Source organism: Oryza glaberrima, chromosome 7, assembly GCF_000147395.1.
Source record: "Oryza glaberrima chromosome 7, OglaRS2, whole genome shotgun sequence".
In the NCBI taxonomy this organism is placed as follows: Eukaryota; Viridiplantae; Streptophyta; class Magnoliopsida; order Poales; family Poaceae; genus Oryza; species Oryza glaberrima.
Window position 1 is genome coordinate 19,317,336 of NC_068332.1, and position 26,502 is coordinate 19,343,837.

The 26,502-nt window shown below is 43.9% G+C and overlaps 2 pseudogenes; both read left to right on the top strand.

Moving 5' to 3' along the window:
• The first annotated feature begins 2,841 nt into the window (after nucleotides 1-2,841).
• On the top strand, nucleotides 2,842-6,880 carry LOC127779109 (putative F-box/LRR-repeat protein At5g02930; annotated as a pseudogene).
• Nucleotides 6,881-8,910: 2,030 nt separating this feature from the next.
• Nucleotides 8,911-26,502, top strand: part of LOC127779106 (FBD-associated F-box protein At5g22730-like) — a 78,854-nt pseudogene continuing 61,262 nt past the window's right edge.

Here is a 26,502-nt window from a genome sequence, read left to right on the forward strand (position 1 = left end):
CGTTGCTGCGTCGATCGAGCGAGAGGAGGAGGCTTTACATAGCTAGCGGATGCAGCGGTTGTCTGGGAGAGCGACAACTGATGCATGTGACCGTTGGGTTCATCTGAGCCGTCCATCACGCGAGTATGTATGAAACCGTCCGAAACCTAGCTAGCTAATTTTTCCTTTTTCAAAACTGATCAATCCCTGTCTAGCGCTTGTATGTGTGAAACAGTTCGAAACCTAATTACCTACGGACCAATCCCTGCACTCTGGAGCTCAAGTCTAATGCATGGAATGATCGATGCATTCCCATATATATGAAAAAAAAAAAAGAGATGCCTGCGTTGTACTATGATGGAAGTACAGTAATTAACTTACTTGAACATGGAAAAATTAATTCTTTGGTTATATTAATCAATATATCACATAGTGCTGATTATAGTAATTCTTTGGTTTCAGAATCTGGAAATTCCTCATCTCATGTTTAGATTCATATATACTATTAATTAGTAATATATGCCACATCTCCTATTATGTTTATTTATTTTGAGACGGAGAGTGTATTTATGAGGTGATTTTTGGATGAGCACGTATCATAAAAGAAATAGAATCGTAAATTTATGGGAGATTGCGTCGCCATCCTTTGCTCTGAACGTGCAGCCTGGAATATTTTACAAATTAAAACAGGGTGATCTCTTGCTAGCAAAGAAAATACACTGCCTTCCAAGCCAAGGAATTTCGTTCCTTGGTATCTGTGGCTAGCTAGCTGCTCTGCGCTGTTGCCTGCAGCATGTACCGATTGTAAAGACGATGAACAGTCCCTGATTGTACCTATATATTCCCCAGTAGAAATATATTGTAAAGTCGATGAACAGTCCCAGCTGGTTGATTTTAGGCGGCTGATCGATGATTTCTCTGAAAGATGTTCTGCCCGTTCCAGAATTGAAACCGGGCAAAATAAAAAACAAGAGTGAAGTGCTCCGTCGTTTCGTTTATTCGGGGAATAAGGGAAACGGTATATTTGCAAACGAAAAATAATATGTGAATAAAACTTTTATATATATATGTGTTCTAAGTGACCTAAAAGCAAAAGCTGAAAAATAAACTCCGATGAAAAAACCTCAAAATCCCAGTAAAAAAAACCTCAAAATAATCAACTCTAAATTTAAAGTTGAAAATTTAAATTTTGGCTGATAAGAATAAGCATAAGCGAAAAAATGAGGCTGATAAGTATAAGGACTATCTTAAACTTATGCGAGTGTGTCATCTTGGTATCACTCTCAAAATATATTTCTAAATTCTCAAATTTGTCTTGGGTGTCAGCATGCAGGTCTAAAAAGATTCAAATCCACTCTTTACGTTGACTTAATATGTTATGGTAGCATCTACATGTCAGTGAGGCGTACATAATCTGCTAAAGCAGCTTATCATCAAATAATATAATTCGCCAGCAATTTCAGTATACTGTTGATATATATGAAATGACACATTTTCAATCACGTACATACATATACCACCGGCATATATATACTGAAATGTGTTATATATACTACGTATATGTCTAGATTCGTATGTAGTACTACAATATGTCACATCCGGCACTATGTTAGTTTCTAGTCATTAATATTATCTAGGGATCGAACTAAATATATATACTTTGTGAAAGGTTCCACACAATCTTGTCCTAAATGATAAATATTTTTTACCGGGGCGGGTATCTCTTAATATATGCCACACAATCTTGTCCTAAATGATAAATATTTTTTTACCAGGAGGATATCTCTTAATATATGACCGTGTAATAATATAATATCATAGTTACATTTTCTCATTTCAGGGGAAAGAATATCATGTGATCACTGAATTATATTGCATTAGCGCGCATGCGATTTCTTGAAGAAGTAATAATCTTTGCAAAACTTCAGCTGAAATTAGCATGAGGTTGATTGTGCGGAACTAATTAATAAAGGCAGCACCAGAAAACTTAGAAAGATGGAGTAGATTGCATTAACTGCCGTCGTTCGCTCTGAACTTGCGTGGGTGATCTTGCAGGCCAAGAACTTGCAAACCAAGAAATCTCATCTGCAACTTTTTTGACCGACGTATGTCTGCAACATCTGCTTCATTGGAAGTGCATGCGCAGTAGAAGAATTGATGAACATTTGATGGAAGTGAGCAGCCCCTTGTTGACTTCAGATAGTTTTTGGTTATAGAGACGATTTTGTTTTAAAGATGCTTCATATTCTTCTCTCATCAGAGAATCTGAACGAAACCAATGAAATATAAGCAGCACTTTGTGATGCTAATTTTTCTATGTTCAAGTAATTAATTTAATTACTGTACTTTCATCATACAAACGCAGGCATCTTTTTTTTTTTTACATGGGAATGTATCATTCCATATTTCCATTAGACTTCAGCTCCAGACAGGGATATTGATCAGTAGAATAGGTAATTATTACAGTATTTTTTAGAACAGGTACTTAGGTTTCGGACGGTTTCACACATATACAATCTCCAGTTCAGACAGGGATTATCAGTTTTGGATGTAGATGTCTGGTTTGAATCCATTTCCAAAAAAAGAAAAAAAAAGGATCGACCAGTATTATAGGAAATAAGCTAGGTTTCGGACGGTTTCACACTCACAAATACAGTACTCGCGTGATGGACGGCTCGGATGAAGCCAACGGTCATGCATCAGTTGTCTCTCTCCCACACAGCCGCTATGTAAAGCCTCGGAGCATAGGCAGCCTCCCGTACTCCTCCTCCTCTCGCTCCAGCAACGCCGCCACGAGACGAAACCCTAGATTTCTCCTCCATTTCTTCTCCTTCAGAGCTAGCTCAAATCCCCATTTCCCCAATGGCTTACAGGTGCGCCGCGCACAAGAAGGCTTCTCTGTCCGGCGGATCCGTCGGCGCCGGCGCCGGCGGTGGCCGTGGCTACTACGGTGGTCCGGACCGTATCAGCAGCCTCCCCGACGAGCTGCTCCACCATGTCCTGAGCTTCGTGACCACGCCGGAGGCCGTCCGCACCAGCGCGCTGTCCCGCCGGTGGGTCGGCGTCTGGAAGCGCGTCCCGCGGCTTCACCTCCTGGAGGAGGAGGCGACGAACGCCGGGCACATCCCGGACCACTTCGACGGCATCCTCCGCCGCTACGCCGCCGACGTGGACATCGCCGACCTCGCCATCTCGTACCACTGGGACTGGCCCGAGGTCGACGGCGACCGGGCCTCCGCGTGGGCGGCCTTCGCCGCCCGCCGCGTCACCGGCCGCTTCGACCTCGCCGTGACCACCCAGGTAGGCCACGACGACGACGCCGTCCTCGACCTCCCGTGCTTCGAGCGGGCGACGGAGATCTCCCTCTACTCCTCCGGGATGGCCGTCCGCCTCCCGGCGCTCGACGACAACGCCGCCGGAAACTTCACCCGCCTGACGAGGCTGCACATGTCCGAGCTCCGCTTCAGCGACGCCGGCGAGGGCATCAGCGGCGTCGTCTCGCGCCGGTGCCCAAGCCTGGAGTGCCTCGAGCTCGAGCACATCGACGGCATGGAGGCGCTCACCCTCCGCAGCGACTCGCTGCTGAGCCTGCGCCTCGCGTATGTCCCGCTGCGGCGGCTCGACGTGGCGGCCGGCAACATGCGCAAGATGCGGGTCAAGTACTGCTTAGACGAGACGAGCCGCTGTCCGTGGACCGGCGGCGCGGCGATGCGGCTCGCCGCGCCGGCGCTGGAGGAGCTCGGCTGGGAGGACGCGTACCCCGACAAGGTCGAGCTGATTAGTTTACCTAGCTGTCTCATGGAGGTCGCCGTCGTCGAGCTTCCTTCTCATATTATCCACGAGATCGGGCAATCAGATTTCACCAAGATCTTGAAGCTTTTCTCTAGTGCTCATGTTCTAAGGCTCACTTCTCCTATGACTGCTACAGCTACACTGGTATTTATTTCTTTATTTATTTGTTTAGTTATTTATTTATATTTATTTATCTTGTTGATGTTTAATTAGTATTTTGTCGTGCGTAAATTATGTCCTTGAGATTGTTTAGGTACATCGAATTTAGATTTTTTTTAAAGAAAAGCATAGAGTTTAGTTTGTCAATATCACAGCTAGGTTGGTTTATATTTTTTTTATCAATGTACATCTTTTTGTGTAAGTCACATACTCACACTTAATTAGGTTCATCCACTAGTTTAGCAACTAATGGATCTCGCTGAAATTCTTGCATGCCTTTATGATGCTATATATCTTCTTCTGCGTGCCCTCTGCAGATCAAGAAGTAGGCAATCACAATGTAAGCTACATACATATACATACGTTAGGGAAATATGAAGTTAATTAGTAAGTTGGGACCGAATAATTTGGCCTGTGCACTGACCTTACATGAGTACTATTGACAGTGTGTATTTACAATATTCCGTAAGTAGTGGACTTTTCGTTTGTGTCACTCCTTTCAGGATACAGCATGTTTTTTAATATTTCGTGTGAAAGTATATAAATACCTTGTTTAATTATTCCATTGGTGATGATGTTAATTTTGCAGGATTCAGAAGAGCAAGAGAGCCTTATACACAGCGTGCAACTTCCATACTATTCAGAGCTAGACCTCGGCGTGATAACAAATGGGCATAGCTCGTTTGGCTCAACCGTTGTACACTTCCTCAGGAGAAATAGCTCCATCAGAAACTTAACTCTTACACTAAATCCATATCATCCTAAGGTATGTTTTACCTTAATTAATTTCATCTCTCGTGCCCAAAAAATATCTACTTTTTTTTGGCACTATTAGTTATGGATCATTTGCTTTATCAATCAGTTTAGTTATATCACCATATCTCTCTGTTTCAGGAAAACAAATTTGCTCCATGCTGCATGTCTAATTGCACTTGCCACGAACCACTTAAATGGTGGGATCAAGATATCCCACTAGACTCCCTTGAACAACTAGTCATCAAACACATCTCGGGCCATCGTGAAGCAAAGAAGTTGGTATATTTTATTATGCGGAATTCAAAAGTACTTAAAAAGATAACTCTCGTTTTCTCGAATGGTCATTGTTCATATAGACGGTTTCTGCGCAATGTACGAAAACTATCAATGACTGGATGTACCATCGAGTTGAACTTTCCGTGTAGAGAGAAATACTGCTCTAGTGGACTGGAAAAAATTATAGTGATAAAGGTTTGATGGGGCAATATTCAAGAAGCATGCAGTGATTTATTGAACTTTTGTTGAGTATGTGTACCAAATTTGGTTGTGGAGAACTACTGTCCTTGTGCACTATTCTGGTATTACTAGCTTATGTATGTTTGCTAGAATAATATTGTAATGAAAGAGAGAGTTATTTTTTTGTGTTATAACTAGTCTAGTGGTCATGCATTTGAAATCATTGCGAGACAACTAACTAAATGATCGAAGTGCATGCCCCGCTTTGTTGGTTTGCGCTTATAATCTGATTCATTACAGCCTATTGCACACTGCATTGGTGATCGGAAAGTCACTTATAAATTGTTGGTTTGTATAAACTCTTGGGCATACTAGCTACAGGGGTTCAATCAAATTTGACCCCCTTAACTATAAATCGCAGAAGTTCAATTTACACCACTCAACTCCAATACAAAATATTGTACATCCTTCAACTTTTCAAACCAGAGGAATCACCACCCCCATCCTCACAGTGGTCCAAATCTGAAGTGGATTAACATATGAAAATTTTAGGGCCTCTAATTTTGGAGGCATGTTCAGTCGCCTGCACCTTGCACACCCTCACCGACAGCCCTGCATTTTGCCCAGCAGCTCGCTCTCCTCACTAGAATATCGGGGACTCTGCAAGGCGATGCAACAGCCTCTGGTCCTCTCTAGAGGCATGGTGACTTCCTTGCCGTTGCTCCCGACCTAGGCTGTGTTTAGTTCACGCTAAAATTAAAAGTTTGGTTGAAATTAGAACGATGTAACGGAAAAGTTAAAAGTTTATGTGAGTAGAAAAGTTTGATGTGATAGAAAAAGTTAAAAGTTTGAAGAAAAAATTGGGATCGCTACCTAGCGGTGTGAGGCCTCGATCGGTTGACAGGAATATAGTTGGTGCCGGCGCGAGTACTGTAGGTTTGCGGAGGTCCAGAGGGAAAACACCTGATGTGCCAGGCCTGGTGGCCGGGATGCCAGAGGCGAGGACGAGGCAACGTATAAAGGTAAGCTCAAATGCAACAACAAAAAAAGGTTATTCAAAATTTAAATTTTATTTGAAACTTTTGTTTGAAATTCTAGATTAATCTCTGAAATTCCACTAATACGATACAAGCAAGTATAATGCATTTTCAAATGCGGGTTGGTAGTCTTTTCTACTAGCACTACTGGAGACTGGAGTACTGGAGAACTGATCTTTGTTGGTTCAGCCTAAAACTACATTAGTCGCGGTTCCTATTGGAACCGGGATTAAAAATCATTTTTTGTCCCGGTTAAAAAGCTCAACACACTTTTATAATCTTTAGTCCCGGTTAGTGTTATCAACCGGGACTACAGATCATTTACTCCCAGTTGAAAAAAGCTTCCGGCCCCTAACACTTACCCTCTGGAACAAAAACTCCTCATCCCCTTTCCTCCTCTCTCTTATCCTCTCCTTCTCTTTTTTTCTCGCTGCTCTCTTATCCTCTCTTTTTTTTCTTGCAGCGAACGGCGGCAGCGGCCTACGTGCAGAGGCCCGCGTGGGAGCGAACGCCGACGGCTGGCGCGGGAGCGGGCGGCGGCGGCGGCGGCCCCGCGCGGCCTACGGGGGAGCAAGCATCGCCAGCTGGAGCGGGCGGCGGCAGCGGCTTGGTCGGCGCGAGGCAACTGCGACAGCGCGGCGGTGGATTTTGTTGATTTCTTATCTGTGAATGTGAGGATTTTGTTGATTTATTATCTGTGAACGTGATTTTTTTTATTTGTGATGCCTTTGGATTTGTATATTTGTGATGTGAATTCTTAATGCGGATGTTGATGATTTTGTGATGCTTTTGTGAATGTTGATGATTTTATGGTTGAGAGTTTAGTTAGAAATCAATATGGATACAGAAAAAACAATGAAAAAAAAACTTTACTCCCCGTTGGTGTTACTAGCCAAGACTAAAGGTCCATCTTTAGTCCGGGTATTTTAACTGGGACTAAAGATGTGTATCTTTAGTTCCGGATTCGCGCTCCCGGTTGCATACCCAGAATATAGAGGGTTGCGAACCGGGAGAGATGTGCATCTCTCCAGCAGTGTAGAATGAGTATTCAAATGCCCATTTTTATAGGAGGGGATAAGTAGCCGACTGTGAAAACAAAATTCCACATGTATATTAAGACGTCTACCACGAGATGCATTTACACACACACACATATATATATATATATGGGCTTATTAAGTTTGTGGCATACTCCAACGTAGGATGTGTCACATCCTAGTACAAGGTTGGGTATTTTTGGGACGGAGAGAGTACATTTTCAGCCCAAATTTTTTTTCCCTAATTATCAAGAAAATCCCCAAATTTTCACACGGAACTGTCTGATCTGTTCATGTAGTTCACATAAAAGTTCCCCAAAAGTGATTACATTGTAAGTAATTTTAATTTATATAACGTATAATAGTGACTTGTATGTTTTTTTTCTAAGTACGGCTATCTACTAACCGTTTTTTCGAAATCACTACATGGTTATTGACAGAAAATTGGGGCTAAAATCTTGCAAATTTCTAATATTTGCAATTCGTGTTCTGGCTATCCAACTCTGTCTCCTCCAATTTCAGCAACTGGCAGTGGTCCGACGAGTTTGGGTTTACAGTCTCGGGTTTAGGGTGAGTTAGGGGAGGGGAGATCATTGAGCTTAGAGGGATGGTCGTAGGAGGTGGCCACCCAGTGGTGGGTGGTGGACATGGGCGAACAGAAATGCACTAGAGCCACGGGGGTGGAGGAGGGTGGTGGGTGGCATAGGCGGCAGGGGCAAACTGAATCTTGTGGTTTGGATGTGGCAACTGGTGGTGATGGATCAGTGGCTGAGAGCCACCGTATACAGGGAAGAGGGCTCGCCGGCGCCGTTGATCCCTTTCGTTCAGCTTGCGAGGCTAGGCTACAAATGGGGCATCGAGCGCAAGTTCGCAAGTCGCGGTGGTGATAACGCTGGGAGTGACAAGAGGAGAGATGAGGGGTTAGGTTTAGAGGTATAATGCACGAATTTTAAAGTGGTCCAATAGTCTAGTACTTCCTCCATTTCATATTGTAAGACTTTCTAGCATTGTTCACATTCATATATATATATATATATATATATATATATATATATATATATATATATATATATATATATATATATATATATATATATGTTAATGAATCTAGACATCTATATGAATGTATGTTTATAGATGTTTAGATTCATTAACATCGATATAAATATGGGCAATGAAAGAAAATCTCACGTTGTGAAACAAAGGTAGTAGAATTTACAAGATTTATGAGATATTTTTATTTCAAATGCCATATACTTCCTCCATAAAAAAAATAAACTCTACAAATATGTTCATATTCATCTGTAGAGTTTAATTTTTTTTGGGACAGAGGAGTGGACAGGAGTCGCATTTTTGTTGTGTAACAAAGAAGCGAACCAGCATCAGACAACGACACACCAAGGTCTCGGTACAGAAGTTCCCACGACCAAGGCTCGACCGTGAGTGCAACGTGATTACACCGTTGGATGTCACAATGGACGGCCCAGATGAATCTAACGGCCATTCCTCCCACTCAACCACTCGAGCGAACGCCTATGTGTAATATAAATAGAGACCGTAGTCCGGCCCATTTCCCAAAACCCTAGCCGCCGCCACAAATTCCCCAACTCCACTCGCTCTCGTCTCGAATTCGAAGCAGCAGCGCGCGCTACCGCCACTCAGCCGCCGCAAACCCTAGATCGATCGATCTCCCCATGGCTCGCGACGGCAGCAGCTCACCGGCCAAGCTCGAGCGCGACGAGAGGGCTCCCGTTGTCTCCGGCGGCGACGCCGCCTACGAGGGCCCCGACCGCATCAGCTCACTCGCCGACGCGCTGCTCCACCACATCCTCGTCTTCCTCCCCGTGGTCGAGGCCATCCGCACCTGCGTGCTCTCCCGCCGCTGGGCCCGCGTCTGGACGGGCATCCCGCGGCTGCGGCTCGACGACGGCGCGGCGGAGGCCGTCGGCTCCTTCCCGGCCCTCGTCGACGGCGTCCTCCGCTGCTACGACGCCCGCGTGAACCTGCGCGACCTCACCGTCTCGGCGCACGGCGGGGAGGAGGAGCTCGGCGGCCTCGGGAACGACGACGTCGTCTCCCTCGTCGGCGCCGCCGCCCGTCTCGTCACCGGCCGCTTCCGCCTCGACGTGTCGCGCGGGATCAACATCTCCGAGGACTACGACGAGGAGGCCAACCTCCTCGCGCTCCCGTGCTTCGAGAGGGCGACGGAGATCGCCATCTCCATCGCCGACATGGCGGTGCAGCTGACGCCCGACAACCACCGCGGCCGCACGTTCGCCCACCTGACGAAACTGAACCTGTCGGACACCTTCGTCGCCGACGAGGGCGAGCTCCTCAGCGAGGTCGTCTCCCATGGCTGCCCTTGCCTGAAAACCCTCCAGCTCGTCGACATCCACGCCGGCGCCAGGGAGCTCACCATCCACACCGCCTCGCTCCTGACCCTGTGCGTCGTCTCAATCAACGACTTGCAACTGCTTGAAGTAGACGCAGCCAATCTCCGATGGATGAAGGTGAAGGATTGCTTCGACATCGATGCGGCGGAGACGGAGGGGTCGGCGATGTCGCTGTCGACGCCGGCGATGGAGGAGTTCTACTGGGAGGACTGCTGCCCTGAGGAGGTTAAGCTCGTCAGGGAGCCTGCAGGATTCCTCCACAAGATCGCATGCGTCGACTCTGCTTCGACATATTTGTCGTTCATCAGCGGAAGCCAATCGTTTTATACTAGGATCTTGCAGCTGTTCTCGAGCACTTGCACTGAAGTTCTTCAGATCGAATTTCCTATTAAACCGGTACATATGATCTAGATCTCATCTCTTCTTATATATTATTATGCCGTCATGATTTTGCATTATTAGAGCCTTAGTATATATGGACTTAATTATATTAGGGATTTACGTACAGTCAGAAATATTCGATGTTTTTAGAACAGGATTTGGTAGTCAATATTAAGCTTCTAAAACTCCAACCATCACTAATAATATATTTCTCAAATGCTTATCTTGAAAATAAATAATATACTTTATCCTGAAAAGTATTATCATAATATCATAAACTCATTAGATTTTAGAAACTTATCCTAATTAAGAATTGATGGTACAAATCTTAAAAATTGATCAAATCTTGTCCTAACAGCAAAGAGCAGGGGAAATAGTATTGCAGCTGCTCAAGAGAGCATATATACATATACAAATTAATCAGCTCGGCCGGTTGTATATATAGAGACAGGTTAATTAATATGTGTCTGAGTACTAAATTGAAATTGACTTGTTACTGTGTATTTTTTCTGGTCTAGTTTAAGGTTTATTTTTTGCGGGGAGGGTTTAGTTAATTAGGTTGCGCATTATATGATATTAAAAAATTGATTATGTTGGGAGCATTAATGTATTAAATTATTATAAAGATCCTGCATAGATAATGATTATTATAACTAAACATGTACATTGTTAATGTAGTACAATTATCTAGGCTAGAGGAGTTAATTCTAGATTTCTATATTTCAGTCACATATCGGATGAGAGGTCTAAATATATTTTCATGCTTGTTTGTACCTAGCACAACTTTACTTGTCCCTAGCTAACTAAATATGTGACTAACACAATTTAATTAGCTATTATATATAAATATCATCACACGGTTACATTAACCACCATAAATAGATCGATAGACCAGTGTTTTAGTAGTACAACTTGTGTTATACTCTGATTATTTATTTGGTGACACTTTACCAGGAATCGGAGGAGCAAAAGAAATTTCTACACACTGTGGATCTACCCTATTGCTCGGAGCTAGAACTCATTGTGGAAAAGAAAGAACATACTCTCGCCCCAACCATTGTACACCTTCTTAAGAAAAGCAGGTGGATCAAAAGATTTTCTCTTAAAATATGTCCAAAGGTATGTCTATTATTGTATTGCTGTGTGTTTCTCGCAATTAAATATATAGCTTGAATACATTTTATCGATTTACCTCATATATCAAAATTGGCTTATATTTTTTATATCGCTTCAATTCTTTGTGTTTCTCAGAAAATTCATATTCAATGCGAGCCCAACTGCACTTGTCGCCAACCGCCAAACTGGAGGGATCAAGAGATATCATTGGGTTCACTTGAAGAACTAAGTATCGAAGGCTTTGGGGGCACGTATGATGAGAAGCAGTTGGTATTATTTATAGTAGAAAACTCAAAAGTACTTAGGAAGGTGTCATTGGTTTCCTCTGTCAATCTCCACTCATACAAATCGTTTTTAGACAATCTACGCCAGCTATGCACATCAGATTGCACCATCGAGTTGAACAATAATAATTTAGTGTAGACAAAAAGGTACACAAATACATGGTGCTATAATGGCTGTAATAGATTGATCGGAATAGCGACTCTGGTGAACACTCGTGTGTGTACTATTTTGATGTTGGCTATGTTTTGTCTTATATATTGCCATGTGGAGCATACCCTAGATATTTAAATTATAAGATTCGTACAACTTTGGGATATTAAATGTTGTGTGGCTTGATTGTGTCTTTCACACTATTAATCTTCTGAGCAAAACATGACGATTGGTCGATCTGTTTGGATGGATTCCAACAATGCTGAATGCATGTGTTTGATTCTGGTCCATTTTTCATTGTTGATATCAAAGTTTGCCAACATTAATTATTCTAATGTGTGGTACAACACATGACTTGAATTCCGAACTATTTGTGCTAGAATGGATTTAAAAAAAGAAAAATCTACCTGAACAATAGGCGCTAGGATGCCAGGGTTTGTATAGTTATGTTTACCACCAAAATTTTGAGAATGATGGTGTTTTTTTAATGAAACTATTTGAAATGTTAATATATTTTGATTGAATTTGAACAAACTTTGACCAAATTCATAAATATTTGAAAAAATTTGAACAATTCAAGTGAGATATGTGCTTGCCCGGGGGAGGTGGGTTACAAAATTTCAAAACCTGCAGTGTGCCGATATGCTCATTTGCCACCGCCGAGTCTGTCTAGGGGTGGAGATAGGCAAAAAAGGCACGGGGTTTATTATGAACTCATTATTCTTAATACTCATAGGTGGCTTGTAATAAACTAGTAACATATATATAATATAATATGAATATATCTGTCGACAACACAGTATGTGCAACAAAATAAATTAATTCTCTTTATAGCAGTTGTTACCTCTCATATATATATAGTTTCCCTTTATGATATTTTATTTTTTGGAAAATAAGGAACGATGATAAGTTCATCAATTAGCTAGAATTGTAGTTAGCTATAGAAAGCTCTTGCTCCGCAAAGCATACAATTGTAATACACAATCATTCATAAATTGATCGCCAATATGATATATGTGCCAATGTCTTTACTATTTGCATTGCATGCTGAAAATAAAGCACCTCTCCACTGATGTTGTGTGGCAATAGGTACAGGATAAGTACTATATATCTTGAGGCGTACGGCCGTACGTTCATATATAGAGCAAAGGAAACAAGATGTCCCATATCAGCTTAGCAAGTTTAGCTACGGTGTTCGATTTATCAAATCTTTCATTTGTTGTCAATATAAATAAGAAGCACCTGACCGAGATAATCCTTCAACTGAAATGAATTTGCTTCATTAATTGAAACACAATCATATATTGAACTCCATATATAAGTTACAAGTGGTAACGTGATTCTAGCAACCATGTTATAGTCTATGTGAGTTTTCTTTCATTAATTCAATTGGTTATCATTTGGAGAGAAACAGGATTTTTCCCATAATCTAATATCGTTTATTTTAGAGATAGAAATCATTGGTTGTGTGTCTAACAGCAAAGGCCGAAGATATAAACCGTTTTTATTATTAAAAAAACATGGATGTTTTTAGTGCTGATAGTTAGTGCACTTGATTTTTTTCTTGGCTTGTACCTATCAACACATTTTTTCCATGTCCAACATAGGAATATCCTGCTTCACAAAAATGAATATATTGTTTCCCACAAGGATATTCCCCTTCATGTCTATTTTGCTGAAATTTCTGCTTGGTTTGCGCTTCACCTCTAACATGGCCTGCAAGCTGTCTTGATTTATAATTAAATGCTTCGTATTATTTTCTTTGAAACCCTGTACCCAAACGTAGCAAGAATTTTGGAGTAAGCTAGCCATGACAGCCACGATATAGCGCGTGTAGGTGCACGCACACAATTATGTCTAAAGAATCCTTACTCTCTTGTAAGCCGCCCTTATCTGAAAGTAGTGAAGACTAACAAATGAATCTTGCAGTCCGAAGTTGATTTTTTTTTTTTTGTATCTGACAACATGTGATCTTTGAGAGTAATTGAGATCAAGATATCCTTTCAGCAATTACTTTTTTCTGTAGAAAGAACAATTGTTGCATCCAGTATCGTCTTCAGCATAAATTAGCAAAGTGGGCTAGTATATAATACTTTGCAATTTTCTCTTGCATTCTGAATACGCTTATTTATTTCTACATTCTTATTTAATTTTCAAAACAGATCACCAGCTTGCTGGTTCACCAATATTATCTAGTAGTATACTTGTATAATTTATCCTTGCACAGTACTATAGGCTGAAATTTTACTTGCACTATCATTTGAATTCTCAAACTAAAATGATTTTATGGCATCAAACAAAGCCTTAATTAATTACATTGGGAGTATGTATCCGTAGTACAGCTGCCTATAAAAAAATCAATGCTTGTAAAAACTTAATTACATACATTGCAAGCTTAGATGGTTATTATTATGGATAAAAACCTACTGTAAATATACATTCTAAGATGTAAAGAAAGTTTAAAAATGTTTTGCAGAAATAGGTAATTGATAATGGGATTAGTATTATCGTATAGGATAAAACGGGTTGAATTAATGTGACAACAAATGTTAAAAGTTATTATGTTATTTTATCTGAGATACGGGAAACCACCTTTTTCTTTGATTTCGACTATATATCATTAATTTTTAATGTGCATACAGTTCTATCTGATTATATATGTGCACTGATCTATGAATCCATCAATCCATCTTGGAGCATATTTGATCTTCTGTACACGCTATTAATTTAACTCTGCCAAATTTCATTGCTATTTAGCGCTCTGCCAAATTTCGTTGCTATTTAGCTCTGTCCAATTTCATTGTTACATAATCATTGATGCCACAAATTCTGTTTCACCAATCTAGCAAATATATTATGAAAATCATAACGGGTTGCCTAGCTAATCTAAAAGATCGAGGATACATAGTCCACATTCAAGATTTATTGTTGTCATTTATATTACAATCAAAATATGAAGCTATTCGAGATTCCCAGAAATTATAATTAAGTCACTCCAATTATGTTTGGATTGTTTGGTTCAGCTCTCTTATTAAATGTTCCCATATATAATGCCAGCAGAATGATCTTGGAAAAACAACTAACTGTAAAGAACAAGTATATTTGCCCTCTCCGATTAGTTACAAGAAGAATGTTTGCATTTCAGCAAATGACTAGTCAAATCCATGTCTATTTGTATGCTTGATGTATTTTTTTTTCATTGCATCATTATTCTTCCTTAGCTAAATTTGTACTGAGAAGCATCCTAAACGTGACAAGCTCATGATCTTGTCATAGGTCCCTTCATCCTTGGCTTAATAGATTTAGCAACAATATATTGTGATTTTCTCAAGGCACATTATGGTTGCATACTGAAGAAACATTGGAGAAAATCCAGCTCATTATTATAGTGCCCCTTGAGATTTATATATCTGTATCTCTGATCTTCCAGCAAAACCAAGCAAGCAAAACCAGGCAAAAATTATGATCTATTCTATCCAACTTGTAGCTCAAAGAAAACGATTGGAATTAATTTCATGTAATAGAGAAAGGAATTAGCAATGTATTTAACTTGACCTCGGGGGGCATATATAAAAAGAAGGGATCATTTTAATTTCAATAGTATGTGATAAAAAATATTTTGAATTGCATATGTATTACATTCCAATGTCTTAAGAAAAATGTAGTTTTCGAGCATCTTTTCTCCTGAAGATAAAGATAAAGATGAAAATTAAGTGTCTTACGTAAAACGAGATGGTATTAACGTATGATTAATTGAGTTTTAATTATTACAAACTTGAAAAATATATTAATCTGATATTTTAGAGCAACCTTCATATAGAGAGTTTTCGCACGAAACACACCGTTTAGCAGTTTGAAAAAGCGTGCCACGAATATGCAAAATTTTATCCACTTTTTTAGTGAAAACGAACGGGACCTAAGTGATGAGGTATTATGTGGTAGTGATGTCACGCCCGGAATTTCTATCCAAAATTCCAAACGCTTACATGTGTGTGAACCCTCGTCCAGGAATCAGCCGAGGCACACAATAACAAATTGATAATAGAGTACAATTATTACTCTAATTAATAAGCGGATAAAATGTCATTACAGAGGTAGATAGTCCCTCTCAATCAATAAAGATCTAAGCAGCGGAAAAAAAAAGATAAACGGCACAGACGACTCCACTCCACAGGCAGCTTGACCAGGGCTATACCTCATCCTCCACACCATCAGCATCACTGTAGAACTCCTCCTCTGATGAATGATTGCAAGGTGAGTATATGACATACTCAGCAAGCCACGCAGCAATTATGCAAGTGCACAGGATAACAAAGGATGGCATAGTAGGGTTTCATTTGCATAAACAGCATTTAATAGACATTTCAGAATTTAATAAAACAGTTAAGTAATAATTAAACATTATTAATCCAACGCTATACAACATACCCTGTTGCATAGGCCCAACTATTCTGAACAACCAATCCCGGCTGCACAGTTCTATCTCCAAACCAGGAATATACCAATCCAAACCAGGAGCTAATCAAATTATTACCAGTCATAGTATCTTTTATTATGATGAGAAGTGTGAAACTAATCACGAAAGACATTGTTAGACCCGCCCATAACCGCGGGCACGGCTATTCGAATAGTTTTACTCTGGCCAGAGGTGTACCACTGTACCCACAAGACACAGCTCCACGACATGTCACCATGCGCCTTGATACCACCACGGTACCTCAGAAAGGAGCTGTGACAGTACCCCTCGCACAACACCATCCACCACAGTGCACCGTTCCTGGATCATAATCACCCCCTTATAAACAAGGCATGGACTCCCCAGCGACCCCCGTGGGCTTATCTCCGCCACTTCTCAGTCTGGTGCCCCGCAATGAACCATGCTATACAAAAGGTAAAGCCGTTGCCCACGCTGGCTTGTGGTTGGCACGGTTAATGTTTCACAACCGAAACTCGTGAACCGGTCCTTAATTGTCATGAGCACAACCATCAAAACCATGTGCTCACAACCCACCATTATCAGGTTTTAGTTGGCAAATTAATTAATTAACCAATCATGATTAACCATCATGAGTTATCATTAAGCCATCATTAAATAATAGTGAGTCATAAGTTATCCCAATAGTGTGCTAAAGTTTCTAAGCATGGCTAAGCAATCATAACTAATATCTAGCTGAACCAATATATAAAGCCCAACTAGTCAAGTTATAATAACCCGAGGTATCAAGGAATAAAGTAATCAAGAACAAAAGGGCTATAACAAACAATAGGCTAATTCCAACCAATGACATTCGAAAATAAATGCAATAGTTGAATAGAAACAATAGCTTTAAACGGGATCAACATGCTCAAAGGGTTGTTTGGGATCTGTGTGACTTGCCTTGCTGGCCTTGGAACTCCTCAAATTCTTCTCCTGCGAAAACGGACTCTCCGGAAACGTCGGAATCTAAACAGAAAAGAGCAAAACACCAAAACAGCACATAAACAAGCATGAACAGTACATGTGGGTATTTTTAACATGTAAATCTCAATTTTAGAAAAATTTAGAGACTTGAACCAACTAAATCCGAGCTAAGATGAATTAGTTATGAATTTTTAAAGATTAAATCGGATTAAAACACTTATATGGATTTTAATTGAATTATGACGCAATAATGAATTATTTTTGAAAAGGAAAAGAGGATTTATTGCGTCAGCGGCTAGGGTTTGCGGTGGACCGGGTGCACGGCGACGGTTCACGAGATTGGACGACCGAGATCGATCCATCCAAAACGAACGGCCGAGATCGACCGGTCCACGGCCGGACCACGGCGGACGGCATCGATGACGTCGGCGATGACGTCACCACCGGCGGCGACCGAACCGCGCGAGCTCGCCGGCGAACGACGGCGCGGCGGCGCGAACGGAGAGCACCTACGGGTAGTGGACGGCACGGCGAACTCACCGGTGACCAAAGAAGCAGCGGAAGAACAACGGACGGCGACAGCGGCGAAGAAGAAGCGGCGGCGACCTTCGGCTTGACGACGGCGACGGTGTTCCGGCGGTCGACAGCGACGGCGGAGGGGCGGACGAGGACGGCGACGCGACGGCGACCACGACAGCGGCCTTCCCGAGCGACGGCGACGACCGGAGCGACGGCGGCGCACGGCTGGAGCGACGGCGGCGACGGCGGCGCTAAGCTACACGGTGCTAGAGCTCTACCGGCGACGAGAGGCGAAGGCGAGGGTGGCGACGGGTAGCGGAGACACCGGGGATCCTTTTATAGGGGCAAGGACACGGCGGCGAAGGCCCACGGCGGCCGGCGACGAGAAGGAAAGTCTAGGGTTCGGAGGAGAGAGACCGATCCGATTCGACATCGAATCCACGAATTTCCAAACGATTTTAGCCAACGATTCCAAAAGAGAAAAGATAGAGGAGATCCCGAAGATCATTTCCCCTCTATTGATTTCATCAGAAATGGAAAGGATCGACCGGATTTGGAAGGAGACGGCGGCGGCGCGGCGCTAGGGTTTCGGGCGGCGGCGGCGCGAGGAAGACGAAGACCTGACAGGTGGGCCCCACCTATCAGCGAGCGGGAGCGCGCGCGCGAGCGGCGGCTCGGCTGCGGACTGGGCCGGCTTGGGCCAGAGAGAGAGAGAGGGTTTTGGGCCGACTTTCGGCCCAAAGCCAAAAGAGACTTTTCAAAACTTTTTCCAATTTAAATTATTCATGAAATGCAATTCCATTTATTAAAAATACTTCCTTAGCTCAAATAAATCCCAGAAAAATTTAGGAATTATAGAATTAAGCAAAGTATTTAATGAAATTTTATCTGGCCCCATTTTATATTGGAATTTATTATTTAAAATTAGATCTTCTCTTCTAGGCTTTTAAAATCATTTCTAATAATTCCAATTAAACAAAAATTTATATATTTAGGATTTTTAGGGTGTGACAAGTGACCTGTCTTAGGGCACATGCGCATATCTTAAGAGATACATAGCGCATACGTAATACTTCCTTCAGCACCATGTGTGGTGTCATGCCCTACTGTAGTAATTGTTGTTGTCCCTAATTAACCAGATCCAATCAACTGATTATCATATTGTAACGCTCCGCTTTTCGTGAGACGTTAAAAACTAATTCGGCAAAAATCCTAATTTCAAAAAATTTCGTTCTTTGTGTGCGAATCTAAGTTGTGCCAAGATCTCAATTCAATCTCCATCGTTGTTCCCTCTCGTCGCCATCAAAATCCTCCACCTCAAGATTCTAATTCCAATTCAATTATTCCAAAGGGCAATCGCCTCCTTTGAATCCTCGCCAAATACCTGTCCCGATTCCAAAATGTCCGAGTCCACCTTGAATCCATTCCTTGGCTCCTCCGTATTTTGCTGAGTTCAAATGATCAATTTGAATTCAAATCCCCATTCGATTCCAAATACAAAATCCCTCAATATCGACTTCCCTGAAAAAGTCTAATCTTTCTCCCTTGATCTTTTGGGCCGTTTTCACCCTCCCCAGCCCAACTCTCCATTCGTCCCACTCCATCTCCACGTGTGCCGCACGTGATCCCCACCGAGAGAGCGCCGTCTCTCCCCTTTTCTTTCTCGGTCGCTCCCTCTCTCTCTCTCTCTCGTCGACTCCCGCCGACGCCGCCTAAAAATCGGCCACCGCCTTCGATTCTCGCGCACGAAACGGTCGTGGCCGACCAAGAAACCGCGCCACGCCAGCTTCCTCGCCCAAAAACGGAAGGGGCAAGTCCCCCTTTCCACCGTCCTCCCTTCCTTTTTCCCTCCCGGGCAATGGCGCCCTGTCTCCACCCCTTGGCCGCTTGCGCTCGGAGGCAGAGCCGCTGACGCCGCTGCAGCAGCTCGCCGCCCCCACCTTGACCGCTCCACGCTGCCAGCCCGTGTTCGCGTTTCAATTTCCGCCGTCCGATCCACCGCCTCCACCGCGCCCTTGCATCCACGCCGTCGCTCGTTCCCGCGCCGCCCGACCGCCATCTCCCGCTCCTTGACCGCCTAGGTCGGTTTCCTCCCCAAACCGACTACACCACTCCTATAAAGCCCAAAGCCGAGCTCCCCTCCCCATCTCAATCCTCCCGCTTCAGACTCCTACTCCACAGCGCCATTGTCGCCCCTGCCCTGCAGTCGCCCTCGCCGTCCGTCACCAAAGCACCAGGGAGACCGGTGCGTGCGAGGACGCGAGACGAGGACTACGGGCGCCACCTCTTCTTCCCCTTCCCCGGCCCGAGGTCGCCGCGATCGTACCTCGTGTCACCGGCCGCCTTCCGCCGCCTCTCCCCGTCGCGGTGACTCCCTCCGTCCCTCTCTCTGTTTTCCTCCTCCTTAGGCTGCTAGAGAGCTCGCCGCCGCCGCTCTGAGCGCGTAGACACGCCGAAGAACCGCCGCCGCCCATCGTAGCTCGCCGGCCGCACCATTGCTCTGCACCGGAGGTAGCTCGCCGTCGCTGGCCACCCTCGGAGTCTCTATAGCCCATCCGACCCCAGAAACGAAACCCTTGAGCCCCGGAGATGCTTCCATCCCATTGAATCGAACCCTCGTCGTCGTTTCCCCCTTTGCTCGCCGCTGGTTGCCGCCGCCGCGATTCGCCGTCGCCGGCCACCCTCCGGCGAATCCGAGCCATTGGCTCACTCTCTCTTGTCTTCCTCGTCGTTCCGGTGGTCCCCCTTCCTCTCTCTGCGCCTTGCCGCCGTTCTGCCGATGCGCGCCACCGCCGCCGTCCATCCCTGCCGCCCCCTTCTTCAACCTCCCGCCGTCCGACGTGGCAGCCACGTGGGCGCCCCATCCTCGGCCTCCCTCCTCCGTTCCTTTTCCCGTGCGCGCGGTCTGCTGTAAGCCGTGAGGCTGCACGTAGGGCCTGCCTTCTCCCGTCCACCCGGCGCACCGCACCCGTGAGCCGAGTCCGCCGAGCCGTGGCGCCGTGTCCCGCGTGCGCCCTCTCCACTGTGAACCCAGCCGCCGACAAGCGGGTCCCGCCTAGGACCTCGCGTGGCGCACCCGGTCCACCAGTCCACCCTCTCTCTCTCTCCCGCGCCCCCCTCTTGGGCCGCCTCCTAGCGCCCGCGTCCGGCCCAATCGGCTCGGCCGCACATGCAAATCCCCTTGGGCCGCACCAATGCCGCCCGAGGAAGTCTGATTGACATTCCTCCTTCCTTTTCTTTTCCAAAGGGATTATTAAATCCTTTTCCCTCGTTCCATAAATCAATTCTTTATTCCATGAATCATTTCCTTTGGTCCCTCATATCAATGATCATCAATAATATTCTTGAGAATAGTATTTTTAGAAATTCCATAAACCATTTCTCGTGTTCTAGAAAAATCCAATAAATCATTTCCTTGTCCAGAAATTTCAATTAAACTTCCAAACTTCATATCTCTCGATCCGTAACTCCGATTGACTCCGTTCCACTTCCAATAATTCCATAAAATTGAGATCTATCTAATGGCACTATTAATTAGTCTAAATAGGGTTTTTCTTTTGGTCTTTTGTTTAGGTTTTCGATTGTTTGCGTATAGTCGCGGTTACCGGATTTTTGTTGATCGTGGGATTTCTCGAAGATTCGTGAAGCTTCGTGAAGACCTTGAGCAAGGCAAGTCACCCTTTGATCAATTGCTCCTATAATTGGAAAAATCATTATTATTTTGTTTGCAACTTGCATTATTAGAATCACACACTTAATATGCTTGGCCTCGGTTTGCATGTCAAACCGACGGACATACCTAGTAGTCGCACTAATTCCTGTAGATTGTACTACCCTGATTCCTTGTCACACCACCCTTGTGGTACTTCGGTATTAGTGCTCTCTGAGTGCGTATACCAAATATCCCACATACATCGTTGATTGTCGAAAATTTGGGAAATGGGTTTGAGAAGCCTTGAAAACCTGACAAGTGGTGTCGGTGTGTTTGAAAATAAAATGAATTGTGAAAACTCGCGATGCGGGGGTTGTGCCTATGTGGCACTGTCCCGTATTCGCATATAAGGACCGATTCCTGTGGGAAACTCATCGAACATAATCAAAGTGCAACCACAAGGTGGAATGGGACACCCTGGCTAAGTAACTAGTCGGTTCAGGGAAACCTCGCATGCCAATAGTTGGGAACGCCGGGGCGGGGTCGGTTGGAGCCTAACCGAGTTCCTGGTAAGGCAAGAACGAGAAGCTTGCTAACTTACCGATCTAGGTGGTTGGAGTTTGATTTGTGAAAACTAAAATGGCCTAAATTTATGTGAGGATTTGATCCTTCTATGTGGCATGAGGTATCCCTGGGTCGGCTTGGGAAAGGCTTTGTTGCGAACCTCCGATACCGATAGGTGTTTGGAATAAGTTCGTATCCTGTGGGTAAAGTGTACCCCTCTGCAGAGGTTAACTAACCGTTCGAACAGCCGTGCCCACGGTCATGGGCGGATGTGAGGTGGTTCCCGTTGCGTAGATTTGTTTGCCTGTGCTTTGTGAAAAGTTGTTGTGGTGTGGGAATCGTAACCAGAATCAACCTATATGGCAGATGGATGACCTGAGTGGTCAGAAACGAATCTGTGTGATTCGGGATGTCTGCGGGCATCATAGACTAGGCTTCCCGAGTGGAAGCGGATTGTTGTGCTGCTGGGCAGCTGGACTCTAGGAGTCCGAGAAAATGAATAAGGCTCTGGGAGCCGCTTAATCAAGTAAAATGGCTTTGGGAGCCGAGAAGTAATGATCTGACCCGAGAGGTTGGTACATTACCATTTGAGTTGTTGAAAAGCATCTCTTAAAGTCGAATCGAGACGCAAGTCTCTTTTCGACCCAAACTTAAAAAAAAAAGGTAAATCACTTAGTGATTCCAAAATGCATTCAAACAAAAGATTTGCAAAATAACCTTGCCTCTCTTCCAAGCTTGCATTAAACACCTAAATTCCCGTGACTTGCTGAGTACGTAAGTACTTACCCTTGCTCTATATAAATATATATAGTTCCTCCGTCGTGAAGTGAAGATGAAGTGAAGTGAAGATTAGGGTTTCGTCCAGGTTCCCAGCCGTCGCCTGTGGTGTTGGGTGTTAGTCCGTTGGTTCCGCTGCTGCTGCTGTTGTTGGTGTTTCCCTCGTCCGTGTCGTCGGTTGCATTCTCAGGCTGTTCTGAGCTGCAACCTAAGTTAAGGTAAATAAGTCCTCTATTTATTTTAAGGATTGCGATGATTCATATTTGTCACCGTGGGTACCAGTGCTATGTCCTGGGACTGGTACTGAGATCGCGGTTTCGTAGGAAGCGGTTCGCGCCGTTTTTCCTACGACAAGCTCCTGTCAGATTCCGTTGTATGGCGGTGCCAGATTGGGATGTGACACATATGAAAGTATCCGAGGAATTTAGTTAAAACAAAGGTATATATACTAATTAACCTTTGCTCACAATTTATTTCAGTATCATCTGTTTTTATTAGCTATTCAATTCTTAATTAGTACGGACCTAATTAATGGGGGGAGGGAATTGAACAAATAGTTAATATAAAGCATCCAATCTGAAGAAAATGATGGAATTTTTTTTTTAAAGTCAGTTCATGGACTGATATTTATGCATTTAAACCGGTTACTAGGAACTTGGTGTTCCATCCAAATGTATATGAGCAAAACAGAAGCAGAGCTTATATACTGACTTGTAACTGACGATGGCGCGAGGGTGTGGGATAGGGGGTGGGATTGTGTTAGGCGCCATCTAATACTGATTATTCATTTGGTGACACTTTGGTAGGAATCAGGAGAGCATATATAGTATATTTGTCAAAAATGTGAAACTGATGTATTTTCAAAGCTAGAGCTCGTTGACTGTTGTTAGATAGCAGCAGGAAATTCTTTGTCCTTGAATCGGGGTATTAAGGAAGAATAGGTTGTTCCAGCTAGATACCGTCAAGAATTCCTGACTATTGCATGGGAACAGATTCATGTTAGAAGTATTTTTTCCTTTCCAATATTTCTCTATTGGGGGTTCTCTCGTTCCTTTTATTGAGCATAATGATGTGAATCGAGCTTTAATGAGTTCTAATATGCAGCGCCAAGCAGTTCCGCTTTCTCGGTCTGAGAAGTGCATTGTTGGAATTGGATTGGAACGCCAAACAGCTCTAGATTTGAGGGTTTCTGTTATAGCCGAATGTGAGGGAAAGATCATTTCTACTAATAGTCACAAGATCCTTTTATCAAGTAGTGGGAAGACTATAAGTATTCCTTTAGTTAATATCTAACAACAGTCAACGAGCTCTAGCTTTGAAAAATACATCAGTTTCACATTTTTGACAAATCTACTATATATGCTCTCCTGATTCCTACCAAAGTGTCACCAAATGAATAATCAGTGTTAACACAAGTTGCACTACCAAATTTTATTTAAAAACTCTGATCGATCTGCTTATGGGGTATGTTGTAATGTAGTAGCGCAAAGATATTTATACTATGTAAATTGTGTTAGTCACATATTTTAAGATTAGCTAGCAAAGTTGTGCTATTGACACAATTAAATGAAAAATATATTTAAGTCGCCCATCTGATTGATTAATTGAACATAATTGACACACTAGTGGATGGACTTATGTGTGACTTACACAAATGTGGAAAGCAAATATGTAATTAACTCCTAGCTGAGATCAACACAACACAATAACTGTATGTCATATACACACAACTAGTATCATCGATTTATTAATATCACACACACAACAACTAATACGAATTAATACACAGTCAATTAACTACTCAATCGATTATATCCATATATTAATTCACATCTCGCTTTTAATTAGCCGGCAGCTACAAGCTAGTAATAATCTAACTAAGTTGATATAATTAAAATCATCGGCATATAATATAAAAAGATGAGAGACACATACTGGTTTAATAGGAAATTTGATCTGTGAAACATCATTACATCAGTGCAGGTACTCGAGAAAAGCTCCAAGATCCTACTAAAATGCTTCGAAGTGTCGATCGATGACGAAGATGCACTTCTGGAGGCATTCGGTTTCTGATCAGCTTGACCTCCTCAGGGCAGCAGCCTTCCTAGCAGAACTCCCCCATCGCCGGCATCGAGATCAGTGACATGGCCGAGTCCTTCAATTCAATGACGAAGCAATCCTTCACTTGCATCCTTGTGAGATTGGCTGCATCCACTTCCAGCCATTGCAGATCATTGACAGCCACGAGGAATAAGGTCAGGAGTGAGCTGGTGTGGATGGTGAGCTCTCTCACGCAGGAGTAGATGTTGACAAGCTCGAGGATCTGCAGGCGAGGACAGCCCTGCGACATGACCTCGCTGAGATACCCGCCCTCATCATCGGTGATGACGGTCTCCGATAAGTGAAGCTTCGTCAGCAGTACAAACGTTGGGCTGTCGTCGTCGGCCAGCACCAGCTGGATCACCATGTTGACGGCGATGATACGTGATCTCCGTTGCCCTCTCGAAGCATGGGAGCTCAAGGAGATCAGTGTCCTCGTCGTAGTTGTCGAACATGTCAATCCCATGCGTCACGAAGAGGTGAAACCGGCCGGTGACTAGCCGGACGACGGCGTCGATCGACGCACGGGATGATGTCATTATTCTCGAAGCCGAATTCATCCCCGAGGACCGATACAGCGAGGTCGCGTAAGAAACGAAGGGATATCCTCTCGAGAGATGAAAACACTTTCCCGACAGGAGAGCACACGGGTGCGGATGGCCTCGACCAAGGGCAAGAAGACAAGGATGTGGCGGAGAAGCTCATCAGCAAGGGAGCTGATTTGGTCGGGACACTCGTAAGCACTACCCTCGCTGCCAGATCCGCTGGCGCTAGAAGCCTAGCTCTTGCACTTCGCCGGTAGGCTGCTGCTGGCATCGCGAGCTATGGGAGAGAATTCAGGATGGGGAAGGAGATCGAAGCAATGAGAGGAATATAGGTCGGGTTCTGTGGCTGTGGCGCTGCCTTGAGAGAGCAAGAGCAGAGTAGGGAATTGGAGGTGGCTAGGGTTCTGTGAAATGTGCCAAGCTCTGCTTCTAATTTTCTGAATTTATTACACACAAGCGTCTGTCGGGTGTCTGCTTGTGAGGAATGGTGACGTTAGCTACACCTAATATTAGATTCATCTAGGTCGTCCATGTCGAGATCGATGGTATAGTCATGTTTGTACTGGCCGGCGGCAGTGGGAGCTGTCTGTGCACTAGTTAGCAAAACCACGGCAATGGGAGCTGTCTGTGCACTAGTTAGCAAAACCACTGAAATATGTAGGGAACAGCTACTAGTATGCCCCTACTTTGGAAAATGATGTGCTATGCACAACTTAACATGACTACCTACATTCTTCTCAATAAAATGTGTGCACAGTTGCACATATAACTTGAGAAAAAATGTTTCTTACACATTCTATGGTAGATATGTGAGTTTTTTATATGGTACATTAACCCAAAAAAATGAAGTGCGACTTGTAAATCAACTCAAGCCTAGGGAGGGTCCATGTTGAAAGTGCCTTAGGGGTGTGGCTGGTGACATGGGGCGGCCAAATATGCCCCTGATGCACCCACCTTGGCGAGGAGCGTGTGGAAGCGGTGGCCAGCAAAATTGCTGGTGGTTTTGAGGTGGAAGAGGAAGTCGGCAAGAGTTGTGGTGGTTGGTCTGCGTGCAAGAAGGAAGACCATCATAGCACTCTGTTTTTGCTGGCTGCAGTGGCCAGTGGCTACAAGGACGCATGGAGCACACGCGCCGGCAACTGTGTGGCTACCGCCGTGAGCCATGGGGAGAACTCCTGCTGGGGAGGGAGATCGAGTCAACGAGAGGCATCTAGCTAGGGTTTGTGTCTGCGGCGCTGCCTCGAGAGAACGAGAGTGAACTGGGGAATTGGTGGTGGCTAGGGTTCCGTGAAATGGGTCAGACTCTGCTGATAATTGTCTTAATTTATTAGTTTATTACACAAAAGCGTCCACCAAGTGTCTGGTTGTCAGGAATGGTGACGTCGACTACAACTAATGTGGCC